This window comes from Tachypleus tridentatus, chromosome 13 (assembly GCF_004210375.1).
Source record: "Tachypleus tridentatus isolate NWPU-2018 chromosome 13, ASM421037v1, whole genome shotgun sequence".
Taxonomy (NCBI): domain Eukaryota; kingdom Metazoa; phylum Arthropoda; class Merostomata; order Xiphosura; family Limulidae; genus Tachypleus; species Tachypleus tridentatus.
The window spans coordinates 540,071-556,914 of record NC_134837.1 but is presented as its reverse complement, the minus strand read 5'-3'; positions in this window follow the sequence as shown (position 1 = coordinate 556,914).

The window sequence follows — 16,844 nt, the reverse complement described above, 5'->3', positions numbered from 1 at the left end:
ACTAATGTATGTTGTTGCATGTACATATATGAGTAAGTTTATGATACTAGATGACTAATGTATGTTGTTGCATGTACATATATGAGTAAGTTTATAATACTAGATGACTGTAAAGGGTGTTGTTACATGTACATATATGAGTAAGTTTATAATACTAGATGACTATAAAGGGTGTTGTTACATTACATATATGAGTAAGTTTATAATACTAGATGACTGTAAAGGGTGTTGTTACATGTACATATATGAGTAAGTTTATGATACTAGATGACTAATGTATGTTGTTACATGTACATATATGAGTAAGTTTATGATACTAGGTGACTACTGTATATTGTTGCATGTACATATATGAGTAAGTTTATAATACTAGATGACTGTAAAGGGTGTTGTTACATACATATATGAGTAAGTTTATAATACTAGATGACTGTATAGGGTGTTGTTACATGTACATATATGAGTAAGTTTATAATACTAGATGACTGTAAAGGGTGTTGTTACATGTACATATATGAGTAAGTTTATAATACTAGATGACTGTAAAGGGTGTTGTTACATGTACATGTATGAGTAAGTTTACAATACTAGATGACTGTAAAGGTGTTGTTACATGTACATATATGAGTAAGTTTATGATACTAGATGACTACTGTATGTTGTTACATGTACATATATGAGTAAGTTTATAATACTAGATGACTGTAAAGGATGTTGTTACATGTACATATATGAGTAAGTTTATAATACTAGATGGCTGTATAGGGTGTTGTTACATGTACATATGTGAGTAAGTTTATAATACTAGATGACTGTAAAGGGTGTTGTTACATGTACATATATGAGTAAGTTTATAATACTAGATGACTGTTAAGGGTGTTGTTACATCACATATATGAGTAAGTTTATAATACTAGATGACTGTATAGGGTGTTGTTACATGTACATATATGAGTAAGTTTATGATACTAGATGACTAATGTATGTTGTTACATGTACATATATGAGTAAGTTTATGATACCTAGGTGACTACTGTAGTTTATGATACTAGGTGTATGTTGTACATGTACATATATGAGTAAGTTTATGATACTAGATGACTGTAAAGGGTGTTGTTACATAACATATATGAGTAAGTTTATAATACTAGATGACTGTATAGGGTGTTGTTACATGTACATATATGAGTAAGTTTATAATACCAGATGACTGTAAAGGGTGTTGTTACATTACATATATGAGTAAGTTTGTAATACTAGATGACTGTAAAGGGTGTTGTTACATGTACATATATGAGTAAGTTTATGATACTAGATGACTGTAAAGGGTGTTGTTACATTACATATATGAGTAAGTTTATAATACTAGATGACTGTAAAGGGTGTTGTTACATGTACATATATGAGTAAGTTTATAATACTAGATGACTGTAAAGGGTGTTGTTACATGTACATATATGAGTAAGTTTATAATACTAGATGACTGTAAAGGGTGTTGTTACATGTACATATATGAGTAAGTTTATAATACTAGATGACTGTAAAGGGTGTTGTTACATGTACATATATGAGTAAGTTTATAATACTAGATGACTGTAAAGGGTGTTGTTACATGTACATATATGAGTAAGTTTATAATACTAGATGACTGTAAAGGGTGTTGTTACATTACATATATGAGTAAGTTTATAATACTAGATGACTGTAAAGGGTGTTGTTACATGTACATATATGAGTAAGTTTATAATACTAGATGACTGTAAAGGGTGTTGTTACATGTACATATATGAGTAAGTTTATAATACTAGATGACTGTAAAGGGTGTTGTTACATGTACATATATGAGTAAGTTTATAATACTAGATGACTGTAAAGGGTGTTGTTACATGTACATATATGAGTAAGTTTATAATACTAGATGACTGTAAAGGGTGTTGTTACATTACATATATGAGTAAGTTTATAATACTAGATGAGTGTAAAGGGTGTTGTTACATGTACATATATGAGTAAGTTTATAATACTAGATGAGTGTAAAGGGTGTGTTACATGTACATATATGAGTAAGTTTATGATACTAGGTGACCACTGTATGTTGTTACATGTACATATATGAGTAAGTTTATAATACTAGATGACTGTAAAGGGTGTTGTTACATTACATATATGAGTAAGTTTATAATACTAGATGACTGTAAAGGGTGTTGTTACATATACATATATGAGTAAGTTTATGATACTAGGTGACTAATGTATGTTGTTGCATGTACATATATGAGTAAGTTTATAATACTAGATGACTGTAAAGGTGTTGTTACATTACATATATGAGTAAGTTTATGATACTAGAGGTGACTACTGTATGTTCTTGCATGTACATATATGAGTAAGTTTATAATACTAGATGACTGTAAAGGGTGTTGCTACATAACATATATGAGTAAGTTTATAATACTATATGACTGTATAGGGTGTTGTTACATGTACATATATGAGTAAGTTTATAATACTAGATGACTGTAAAGGGTGTTGTTACATGTACATATATGAGTAAGTTTATAATACTAGATGACTGTAAAGGGTGTTGTTACATGTACATATATGAGTAAGTTTATAATACTAGATGACTGTAAAGGGTGTTGTTACATATACATATATGAGTAAGTTTATAATACTAGATGATTGTAAAGGGTGTTGTTACATATACATATATGAGTAAGTTTATAATACTAGATGACTGTAAAGGGTGTTGTTACATGTACATGTATGAGTAAGTTTATAATACTAGATGACTGTAAAGGGTGTTGTTGCATGTACATATATGAGTAAGTTTATGATACTAGATGACTAATGTATGTTGTTACATGTACATATATGAGTAAGTTTATGATACTAGATGACTAATGTATGTTGTTGCATGTACATATATGAGTAAGTTTATAATACTAGATGACTGTAAAGGGTGTTGTTACATGTACATATATGAGTAAGTTTATAATACTAGATGACTATAAAGGGTGTTGTTACATGTACATATGTGAGTAAGTTTATAATACCAGATGACTGTAAAGGGTGTTGTTACATTACATATATGAGTAAGTTTATAATACTAGATGACTGTAAAGGGTGTTGTTACATTACATATATGAGTAAGTTTATGATACTAGATGACTGTAAAGGGTGTTGTTACATTACATATATGAGTAAGTTTATAATACTAGATGGCTGTATAGGGTGTTGTTACATGTACATATATGAGTAAGTTTATAATACTAGATGATTGTAAAGGGTGTTGTTAGATGTACATATATGAGTAAGTTTATAATACTAGATGAGTGTAAAGGGTGTGTTACATGTACATATATGAGTAAGTTTATAATACTAGATGACTGTAAAGGGTGTGTTACATGTACATATATGAGTAAGTTTATGATACTAGGTGACTAAACTGTATGTTCTTGCATGTACATATATGAGTAAGTTTATAATACTAGATGACTGTAAAGGGTGTTGTTACATTACATATATGAGTAAGTTTATAATACTAGATGACTGTAAAGGGTGTTGTTACATATACATATATGAGTAAGTTTATGATACTAGGTGACTAATGTATGTTGTTGCATGTACATATATGAGTAAGTTTATAATACTAGATGACTGTAAAAGGTGTTGCTACATTACATATATGAGTAAGTTTATGATACTAGGTGACTACTGTATGTTCTTGCATGTACGTATATGAGTAAGTTTATAATACTAGATGACTGTAAAGGATATTTTTACATAACATATATGAGTAAGTTTATAATATTATATGACTGTATAGGGTGTTGTTACATGTACATATATGAGTAAGTTTATAATACTAGATGAGTGTAAAGGGTGTGTTACATGTACATATATGAGTAAGTTTATAATACTAGATGACTGTAAAGGGTGTTGTTACATGTACATATATGAGTAAGTTTATAATACTAGATGACTGTAAAGGGTGTTGTTGTACATACATATATGAGTAAGTTTATAATACTAGATGATTGTAAAGGGTGTTGTTACATACATATATGAGTAGGATTATAATACTAGATGACTATAAAGGGTGTTGTTACATTACATATATGAGTAAGTTTATAATATTAGATGTCTGTAAAGAGTGTTGTGACATGTACATATATGAGTAAGTTTACGATACTAGATGCCTAATGTATGTTGTTGCATGTACATATATGATTAAGTTTATGATACTAGGTGACTAATGTATGTTGTTACATGTAGATATATGAGTAAGTTTATAATACTAGATGACTGTAAAGGGTGTTGTTACATGTACATATATGAGTAAGTTTATAATACTAGATGACTATAAAGGGTGTTGTTACATGTACATATATGAGTAAGTTTATAATACTAGATGACTGTAAAGGGTGTTGTTACATTACATATATGAGTAAGTTTATAATACTAGATGACTGTAAAGGGTGTTGTTACATGTACATATATGAGTAAGTTTATGATACTAGATGACTGTAAAGGGTGTTGTTACATTACATATATGAGTAAGTTTATAATACTAGATGACTGTATAGGTGTTGTTACATGTACATATATGAGTAAGTTTATAATACTAGATGACCATAAAGGGTGTTGTTACATGTACATATATGAGTAAGTTTATAATACTAGATGACTGTAAAGGGTGTTGTTACATGTACATGTATGAGTAAGTTTATAATACTAGATGACTGTAAAGGGTGTTGTTACATGTACATATATGAGTAAGTTTATGATACTAGATGACTGTATATGGTGTTGTTGCATGTACATATATGAGTAAGTTTATGATACTAGATGACTAAAGTATGTTGTTACATGTACATATATGAGTAAGTTTATAAGTTTATAATACTAGATGACTGTAAAGGGTGTGTTAAATGTACATATATGACTAAGTTTATGATACTAGATGACTGTATAGGGTGTTGTTACATGTACATATATGAGTAAGTTTATAATACTAGATGAATGTAAAGGGTGTTGTTACATATACATATATGAGTAAGTTTATAATACTAGATGACTGTAAAGGGTGTTGTTACATGTACATATATGAGTAAGTTTATAATACTAGATGACTGTAAAGGGTGTTGTTACATTACATATATGAGTAAGTTTATAATATTAGATGACTGTAAAGGTGTGTTAAATGTACATATATGAGTAAGTTTACGATACTAGATGACTAATGTATGTTGTTGCATGTACATATATGAGTAAGTTCATAATACTAGATGACTGTAAAGGGTGTTGTTACATGTACATATATGAGTAAGTTTATAATACTAGATGACTATAAAGGGTGTTGTTACATTACATATATGAGTAAGTTTATAATACTAGATGGCCGTATAGGGTGTTGTTACATGTACATATATGAGTAAGTTTATAATACTTAATACTAGATGACTGTAAAGGGTGTGTTAAATGTACATATATGAGTAAGTTTATAATATTACATGACTGTAAAGGTGTGTTAAATGTACATATATGAGTAAGTTTACGATACTAGGTGACTAATGTATGTTGTTACATGTACATATATGAGTAAGTTTATAATACTAGATGACTGTAAAGGGTGTTGTTACATGTACATATATGAGCAAGTTTATAATACTAGATGACTATAAAGGGTGTTGTTACATTAGATATATGAGTAAGTTTATAATACTAGATGACGGTAAAGGGTGTTGTTACATGTACATGTATGAGTAAGTTTATAATACTAGATGACTGTAAAGGGTGTTGTTGCATGTACATATATGAGTAAGTTTATGATACTAGATGACTGTATATGGTGTTGTTGCACGTACATATATGAGTAAGTTTATGATACTAGATGACTAAAGTATGTTGGTGCATGTACATATATGAGTAAGTTTATAATACTTAATACTAGATGACTGTAAAGGGTGTGTTAAATGTACATATATGAGTAAGTTTATGATACTAGATGACTGTATAGGGTGTTGTTACATGTACATATATGAGTAAGTTTATAATACTAGATGAATGTAAAGGGTGTTGTTACATATACATATATGAGTAAGTTTATAATACTAGATGATTGTAAAGGGTATTGTTACATATACATATATGAGTAAGTTTATAATATTACATGACTGTAAAGGGTGTGTTAAATGTACATATATGAGTAAGTTTACGATACTAGATGACTAATGTATGTTGTTGCATGTACATATATGATACTAGGTGACTAATGTATGTTGTTACATGTAGATATATGAGTAAGTTCATAATACTAGATGACTGTAAAGGGTGTTGTTACATGTACATATATGAGTAAGTTTATAATACTAGATGACTATAAACGGTGTTGTTACATTTACATATATGAGTAAGTTTATAATACTAGATGACTATAAAGGGTGTTGTTACATTACATATATGAGTAAGTTTATAATACTAGATGGCTGTATAGGGTGTTGTTACATGTACATATATGAGTAAGTTTATAATACTAGATGATTGTAAAGGGTGTTGTTACATATACATATATGAGTAGGATTATAATACTAGATGACTATAAAGGGTGTTGTTACATTACATATATGAGTAAGTTTATAATATTACATGACTGTAAAGGTGTGTTAAATGTACATATATGAGTAAGTTTACGATACTAGATGACTAATGTATGTTGTTGCATGTACATATATGATTAAGTTTAGGATACTAGGTGACTAATGTATGTTGTTACATGTAGATATATGAGTAAGTTCATAATACTAGATGACTGTAAAGGGTGTTGTTACATGTACATATATGAGTAAGTTTATAATACTAGATGACTATAAAGGGTGTTGTTACATTTACATATATGAGTAAGTTTATAATACTAGATGACTATAAAGGGTGTTGTTACATTACATATATGAGTAAGTTTATAATACTAGATGACGGTAAAGGGTGTTGTTACATGTACATTTATGAGTAAGTTTATGATACTAGATGACTGTTAAGGGTGTTGTTGCATGTACATATATGAGTAAGTTTATAATACTAGATGACTGTAAAGGGTGTTGTTATATGTACATTTATGAGTAAGTTTATGATACTAGATGACTGTTAAGGGATGTTGTTACATGTATATTGTTGTTTATTTTGTGTGATTATTCATACTGACAATCATTTTGGTTTATTTTCTGTGATTAATCAATACTGACAATCATTGTGGTTTATTTTCTGTGATTAACCATGCTGACAATAATTTTGGTTTATTTTCTGTGATTATCTATGCTGACAATCATTGTGGTTTATTTTCTGTGATTATCTATGCTGACAATAATTTTGGTTTATTTTCTGTGATTATCTATGCTGACAATAATTTTGGTTTATTTTTTGTTGTTATCCATATTGACTCTCATTATGGCGGTATTTTACTTTACTCTCGTATTTCTTTTCACATTTGTGGTTTTCACTGCTAAACATTTTTTTTTATTTCCTGCCATTCCATCTTGTGCAGAGATCGAATATTCCAATACCATAAGTGCAAGACAAAATAAATGACAAATCAATACTCTTTAAAAACTTGTTCTTTCAACACGTGGTCACGTGAATAAAATGTAAATTACACCAAAATGTTTTACCACATGAACTGGTTTAGATCTATAACATCTATAACAAAGCCACAAAGATATATCGAACCAAACACATTCAGTATGTTCTGAAAAATAAAGAGGAAACAGATTAATACATTTGTATATATACATTATTTCACTGTACTGTAGTTGAACGGTCAGTTTGTGTGTTTAAAATACTAAAAGATGTTGTGATGTAGAGGTTGTGGCACCAGGGTAATGGTATAGGTAAGTAAAGAAATCTTAACACAATAAGTTATATAGTCATGGAAGACATTTTACACTCACATATGTAACCTGTTGTGGAGAACTCTACTGACTGTTGAGGAATATTCTTCCAGCTTCTATCTTACTGGATGGTTATCACCGTTTCTCTTCCTGATTCTTGTGTTGATGATATTAGCTGAATATTTACAGACATGAGTTTCACCTCAAATCCACACTTTCTTGGATCATAATGAGGGTTGTTACAGTTTTGACCACCAACATACATAATTTCAATTGGATTACATGCACATTGACCATTAATATACATAATTCCAGATGGATTACATGCACATTGACCATTAATATACATAATTCCAGATGGATTACATGCACATTGACCATTAATATACATAATTCCAGATGGATTACATGCACATTGACCATTAATATACATAATTCCAGATGGATTACATGCACATTGACCATTAATATACATAATTCCAGATGGATTACATGCACATTGACCATTAATATACATAATTCCAGATGGATCACGTATACATCGACCGTTAGCATACGCGATTCTTGCTGTATAACATGCTCTATTACAGATTAATGTAATAATTCTTGCTGTATAATATGCCCTATTACAGATTAACATAATAATTTTTGCTGTATAATATGCCCTATTACAGATTAACATAATTCTTCCTGTATAATATTCCCTATGACAGATTAACATAATAATTTTTGCTGTATAATATGACCTATGACAGATTAACATAATAATTCTTGCTGTATAATATGACCTATGACAGATTAACATAATAATTTTTGCTGTATAATATGACCTATTACAGATTAACATAGTAATTCTTTCTGTATAATATGACCTATTACAGATTAACATAATAATTCTTGCTGTATAATATGACCTATGATTCTCGACGGACTAGTTGATTTCAAAATTTCCATTAATCAACAGAAACACAAACATTCACAACATCCTCTTATTCTTCTATTAGTTCTCAAGAGAATTGTATTATTATTGAAGTTTAGAAATAGGTCATCACGATACGCACATGAACCAGTGCAGTAATTACAAATTTTATTGTGCACAACTGCAGCTGCTCCACAACCGCGGTAAGAATTATTTCAAACAAATCGAACAGAGAGAAAAACAAAACAGTATTAGTGGAACCAAAAACATGTACATTTTTCTTAGAATGGAACTGTTTTTGTGGAAACATTTAGCTTTTTCGCCGATAAAGTTAACCCTAAAAGTACTAGTGATCATCTTTCGAACTTGACAGAGGTAGTTTATCTTATTGTAAGTAACCACGGTAACTGTAAGTAAACAGTCTGAAGTGACATAAAATTACGTTGCAGCAAAATATTATAAGTTATCTGGATCCAGTTGATTGTTGTTTTAGTTCGTAAATATAAAATAACAGCAGTTTCGAGTTGAGATCGTAATATGGCACTAAAACAGTTTTCCAGATATATTTTAAGATTTGTTTTTATTCGTCAATTTTATATGTCTTCTCCAAGGTCAATAAGAAACCTTTAAAACATACTTTTCATGGATTAGTATGTTCATTTATGTATATTTAAGTTTCGGCTGTAAAAGTCAACCCTGTCACTACTACTCTTAAAGAAGAAATCAAACACATAACCTTAATGAGTGAAACAGTTTCAGGTCAGATAGAATAGCTAAATTTTTTGTTGAAGGTTAATTTAGTCAGAAATATGATTATTCGAAATAATCCGATTTTTTATTTATCTCATCCATTATTTATCGGACGCTGTTAGTTTTATGTGGAGAACTTAAAAAAGTGCCGCCAGTTTGCAGCGGAAGTGCTTGGCAACTCTCCAAACGATAGATCGATAGAAGACATTTATCTAAGTCTATACAAGCAGTGAAAGTGGTAGGTTGTCTCTGGCTTATTCAAGAGATTTACAAGTTCTGGATTTCACGGCATTCGAACAGGAGTGAAACTACTTCACAAGAAGTTTATTTCCGTGTGTTTAATTCTATATGTTTTAACTGTCTGATTTTTTTCTTAATTAACTAACATGTTATACCGAAAACAAAATGGCGCTAAACAATTTTTTGACTAGTTAGTGTTGCTGCTCCAGATCCATATATCTAACGTTGCTATTCAGAATATGAGACTACAATATACTTCAATATTCCATCTTAGTGTCCCTAGACATTATTTTGTGTTATATTGGTATTACAAGAAGGTTCAATAAACAATCATGATGAGGCTAGATACTAGGACTACTACAAGCTTCAACATTCCATCTTGGTAACCCTAAACATTATTTTATGTTATATGGGAACTACAGCAATATTCAATTCAATTATGATGAAGATACTAGGATGACAGTATATTTCAATATGCAGTATTTGTTAAGTGTAGATTTAATCGTTTCTAATTAGAACTCTAAAGAATGTTTTTGTTAAATATGTATACATGAAGACAGTAGATGTCTAGTTTCTACACATAACAAACATCTTTCACCAAATATAAAGACAATTTAATTTAAAATTAATACCAGTATGATAAGAAAACGTAATCTATCGAAACTCCCATAAAGATTCCAAACTCTGGGCTACTTGCACACAGGGCTCACACGTACGACAAGTAGCTTTAATAATCACCTTAACAGGTTAGCTAGGAAGTTAACACATAATATAAAAAAAACTCAATATAGAAAAATTACGGATAAAAACAAAGTCTTTTTAACTTAACTGCAAGTTTTATACTTAAATGAAACTACAAATTATACGCTTGCCAGTGGCACAGTGGACTTGCAACGCTAGAAACCGGGTTTCGATACCTGTGGTGGGTAGGCGGTGTGCAGATAACCCATTGTACTGTTTTGTGATTAAGTTAAACAAAAAATGCAAACTATATTTATTTTAAATATAAATTATATGTAAGAATTAACTTTTTAATACAATATGTGACGAAAGAAGACCATTGAAATCCAAAATGCCACATAAAGCAAACGATATGAAATACATTCTTTATTTACAGAGTTTACTGAAATTTACACCCAGTCACGGATATGTTGCAGTATATTAACTGGTCACGTTATTAACCAGTCACGTCACTTACTGTTAGAGACAGTGCTCACGACTCAAAACAAGTGTGCAAGCATATTGCGTGTTCTGTTCCGGGCAATTTGTCACAACGTTCGTGCATATCTGTAATGCAGTTTTAATACAGAAGATTGATCAAGAAAGTAATTAGGTTTCTTTCGCCCGTTACATATTAAACTAGGTCTTTCATTAGGGTATCACGTGTGCTCTCTTGTAGAAAAAAAATTGTATGAAAAGCTGAACAGTACGAGCTACTAAACAGTGATCTTCTTCATTAGTGAGTTAGTTGATACTTTGAGAAAACAAACATCCCCAACTTTAAAGTGATAAACAGTAACGCCTGTTTCACACACACCATGGGAAAGAATAGCATTGTTGTCCTGTTTATATAGTGGCTTGTTTTCTCAGTCTTTGATAATTATACTGATTCTTTCCCAGAGATTTACGGATATTTGTTACTTCATCAAGACGTCTCATAACACAGTAAATACAATATATATACAAGAGTTTTAGTCTTCGATTGTATTTCATATTTAATAACAATTGTAAAAAGCTGTCCTTTACTGACTGATCTCTTCAACTGATAAATACAATGAAAGGGAAGACAGTTCACATTTATTCTCACGTATGTTTTCTATCCAATCTTTGATTATTCTGTTGATATTCCCTGAATGAAGAAAATCACTTCACTTGAGAATAACACACAAGTATTGATGTCAGATACCATCTTACAAGATACTAAAGCTAATCACGAAAACGAACTCACTAAGGAAGCACTAGCATCTGATACAAAGACGGAAAATGTTGATGTTTAGTATAAAGGAATGACTAACATCTGGCACAAAGACAAGGAATTTTGATGTTTAGTATAAAATAATCACTAACACCAGGTACAAAGACAGGGAATGTTGATGTTTAGTATAATAGAATCACTAACATCAGGCACAAAGACAGGGAATGTTGATGTTTAGTATAATAGAATCACTAACATCAGGCACAAAGACAGGGAATGTTGATGTTTAGTACAAAGGAATCACTAACATCTGGCACAAAGACAGGGAATGTTCATGTTTAGTATAATAGAATCACTAACATCAGGCACAAAGAGAATGAATCTTTATATTTAGAATAAAGGAATCACCAATATCAGGCACAAAGACAGGGAATGTTGATGTTTAGTATAATAGAATCACTAACATCAGGCACAAAGACAGGGAATGTGATGTTTAGTATAAAGGAATGACTAACATCAGGCACAAAGACAGGGAATGTTGATGTTTAGTATAAAGGAAGCACTAACATCAGGCACAAAGACAGGGAATGTTGATGTTTAGTATAAAGGAATGACCAATATCAGGCACAAAGACTGGGAATGTGATGTTTAGAATAAAGGAAGCACTAACATCAGGCACAAAGACAGGGAATGTGATGTTTAGTATAAAGGAATGACTAACATCAGGCACAAAGACAGGGAATGTTGATGTTTAGTATAAAGGAAGCACTAACATCAGGCACAAAGACAGGGAATGTTGATGTTTAGTATAAAGGAATGACCAATATCAGGCACAAAGACTGGGAATGTGATGTTTAGAATAAAGGAAGCACTAACATCAGGCACAAAGACAGGGAATGTGATGTTTAGTATAAAGGAATGACTAACATCAGGCACAAAGACAGGAATGTGATGTTTAGTATAAAGGAAGCACCTAACATCAGGCACAAAGACAGGGAATGTGATGTTTAGAATAAAGGAAGCACTAACATCAGGCACAAAGACAGGGAATGTGATGTTTAGTATAAAGGAATGACTAACATCAGGCACAAAGACAGGGAATGTGATGTTTAGTATAAAGGAATCACTAACATCAGGCACAAAGACAGGGAATGTTGATGTTTAGTATAAAGGAATCACTAACATCAGGCACAAAGACAGGGAATGTGATGTTTAGAATAAAGGAAGCACTAACATCAGGCACAAAGACAGGGAATGTGATGTTTAGTATAAAGGAATGACTAACATCAGGCACAAAGATAGGAAATGTTGATGTTTAGTATAAAGGAATCACTAACATCAGGCACAAAGACAGGGAATGTGATGTTTAGAATAAAGGAAGCACTAACATCAGGCACAAAGACAGGGAATGTGATGTTTACTATAAAGGAATGACTTTATCAGGCACAAAGACAGGGAGTGTAATGTTTAGTATAAAGGAATGACTAACATCAGGCACAAAGACAGGGAATGTTGATGTTTAGTATAAAGGAATCACTAACATCAGGCACAAAGACAAGGAATGTGATGTTTAGTATAAAGGAATGACTAACATCAGGCACAAAGACAGGAAATGTCATGTTTAGTATAAAGGAAGCACTAACATCAGGCACAAAGACAGGAAATGTCATGTTTAGTATAAAGGAAGCACTAACATCTGGCACAAAGACAGGGAATGTTGATGTTTAGTATAAAGGAATGACTAACATCAGGCACAAAGACTGGGAATGTGATGTTTAGTATAAAGGAATGACTAACATCAGACACAAAGACAGGGAATGTGATGTTTAGTATAAAGAAAGCACTAACATCAGGCACAAAGACAGGGAATGTGATGTTTAGTATAAAGGAAGCACTGACATCAGGTACAAAGACAGGGAATGTGATGTTTAGTATAAAGAAAGCACTAACATCAGACACAAAGACAGGGAATGTGATGTTTAGTATAAAGAAAGCACTAACATCAGGCATAAAGACAGGAAATGTGATGTTTAGTATAAAGGAATGACTAACATCAGGCATAAAGATAGGGAATGTGATGTTTACTATAAAGGAATGACTAACATCAGACACAAAGACAGGGAATGTTAATGTTTAGTATAAAAAAGCACTAACATCTGGCACAAAGACAGGGAATGTGATGTTTAGTATAAAGAAAGCACTAACATCAGGCATAAAGACAGGGAATGTGATGTTTAGTATAAAGAAAGCACTAACATCAGGCATAAAGACAGGAAATGTGATGTTTACTATAAAGGAATGACTAACATCAGACACAAAGACAGGGAATGTTAATGTTTAGTATAAAAAAGCACTAACATCTGGCACAAAGACAGGGAATGTGATGTTTAGTATAAAGAAAGCACTAACATCAGGCATAAAGACAGGGAATGTGATGTTTAGTGTAAAGGAATGACTAACATCAGGCACAAAGATAGGGAATGTGATGTTTAGAATAAAGGAATAACTAACATCAGGCACAAATACAGGGAATGTAATGTTTAATATAAAGGAATGACTAACATCAGGCACAAAGACAAGGAATGTGATGTTTAGTATAAATGAATGACTAACATCAGGCACAAAGACAGGGAATGTTGATGTTTAGTATAAAGGAATCACTAACATCAGGCACAAAGACAGGGAATGTTGATGTTTAGTATAAAGGAAGCACTGACATCTGGCACAAAGACAGGGAATGTTGATGTTTAGTGTAAAGGAATGACTAAAATCAGGCACAAAGATAGGGAATGTGATGTTTAGAATAAATGAATAACTAACATCAGGCACAAAGACAGGGAATGTAATGTTTAATATAAAGGAATGACTAACATCAGGCACAAAGACAAGGAATGTGATGTTTAGTATAAATGAATGACTAACATCAGGCACAAAGACAGTGAATGTTGATGTTTAGTATAAAGGAAGCACTGACATCTGGCACAAAGACAGGGAATGTTGATGTTTAGTGTAAAGGAATGACTAACATCAGGCACAAAGATAGGGAATGTGATGTTTAGAATAAAGGAATAACTAACATCAGGCACAAAGACAGGGAATGTAATGTTTAATATAAAGGAATGACTAACATCAGGCACAAAGACAAGGAATGTGATGTTTAGTATAAATGAATGACTAACATCAGGCACAAAGACAGGGAATGTTGATGTTTAGTATAAAGGAATCACTAACATCAGGCACAAAGACAGGGAATGTTGATGTTTAGTATAAAGGAATCACTAACATCAGGCACAAAGTCGGGGAATGTTTATGTTTAGTATAAAGGAAGCACTGACATCTGGCACAAAGACAGGGAATGTTGATGTTTAGTATAAAGGAAGCAATAAAGCGAGACACAAAGACGGGGAATGTTTTTGTTTAGTACAAAGGAAGCATTAACAACATACACAAAGGTGTGGACTGTTGGTGTTTAGTCTAAAGGAAGCACTAAGTTCATAAGTAAGATATGGAGTGTTGATGTTCAGTCTAAAGTAAGCAGTAAAACAGCCACAAAGATGTGATCTGTTATGTAAACTGTTGTACAGTTTCGATTTTTTAGCTTGACCACTTCTATTACCGGTGTCAATTTCAAGTGACTCCTTCAGAAACTTCTCTCTAAATTTCGCTTCTACTTAGACAGGGAGTTGTGTTCATTATCGTTCACTAGTTTGAACTGTTATTTCTACACGCCTAATATTCGATATATCAGCTCCTGGAGCCATGTCTGGGATTGCGTTGTTACTGTTGGGCATAGTATAACTTTCAGTACTTTTATAGCATACATACTGCTATAGCAATTCTGATTGGTTTGATAACACTCAGTGAGAGTGTAAGTGGTCAATACTCGTCTGTCCTCTAGTACAGTTCATTTTAACACCACTAGGGAAATAATTATTATAATATTTGCTTTTTATTCTAACTTTCATCACCATTTCGGTAGTCATTTCTAATGCTGTTACTGCTACTCAAACGCAGACATGTAACTTGATGTGGACAGGACTACAGAGAAACGAGATCTGATCAGTTCTGCAGTGTTCAGTTGTCTAGATACAACATATGATCATTTCTCGATTGTTCAACTATACAAAGAGAACAACTGATTAGTTTTCGAGAGTATATATATATACAGACAGTGGTCTAATTAATAAATTATCCAGTGTTAAATATACAATTACAATATTTGATCCGTAAACGAGCGTTGAAATACAGACACAATTCCTGATCGATACACTTGTTTTCAAATACAGACACAAGTTCTGAATCAGTACACGAGGACTCGCGCAGAGACACAGGATCTGATAAACGAATGCTTTGAATTCAATGTCTGTATAGTTCACCTCTCAATTGTAAAGGGTTAAAAAGAGAAAAGCAAACTGACCAGCACCTTCTGTTTGCTAAGTTTGATGAGTTGGTCTATTCATTTAATTCCAATCGGTTTTTGTTGTTGTTGTAGTTAATCGATAATTACCTTTGTTGACCAGTCACACATCGTCAGTGTCGTTGTAGATCTACACGATCAAAGAGGACCTTGTAACACCATACTGGTGCACTTTATTTGGAACTTGAACCGGAAGAATCACGTATTGAGTCTGGTAAGTGAACTCAGTTCTTGCACGCGAATCGCGTGACGTAGTACGCTAACGACTAAGGGTAGCATACGTAACACGACTACTTCTGCAGCGTAGCGATCGATAACTCTGCTGTTTGTCAAGTGAAATCAACATGAATAGCAAGTTCTTGTAACTTTAATATATTTTGTAGTGGTAGTAATTTTACAGTTAGGTTTTGTTCGAATAATAATTATGGAATACAAATAAGAAATAAAACACGTACAAATGTTTGTCACTAACCGCAACACTGTAATGAACTATATTTACACGGTGGCAACCGTGGGCTCGAACACAAATTTTAGCTGAGTCAGGTGGTCAGGGCGTTCGACTCACAATCTGCAGGTCGCGGTTTCCAATTCTCATCCTGTCAAACATGCTCTCCCTTTAAGCCTAGAGTACAATCTAGTCCACTGTGCGTTGGTAAAAGAGATGCATAATTGATATTTAAAACGTGAAATTCTACAGAAAACCGTTTGTTGTTGTAA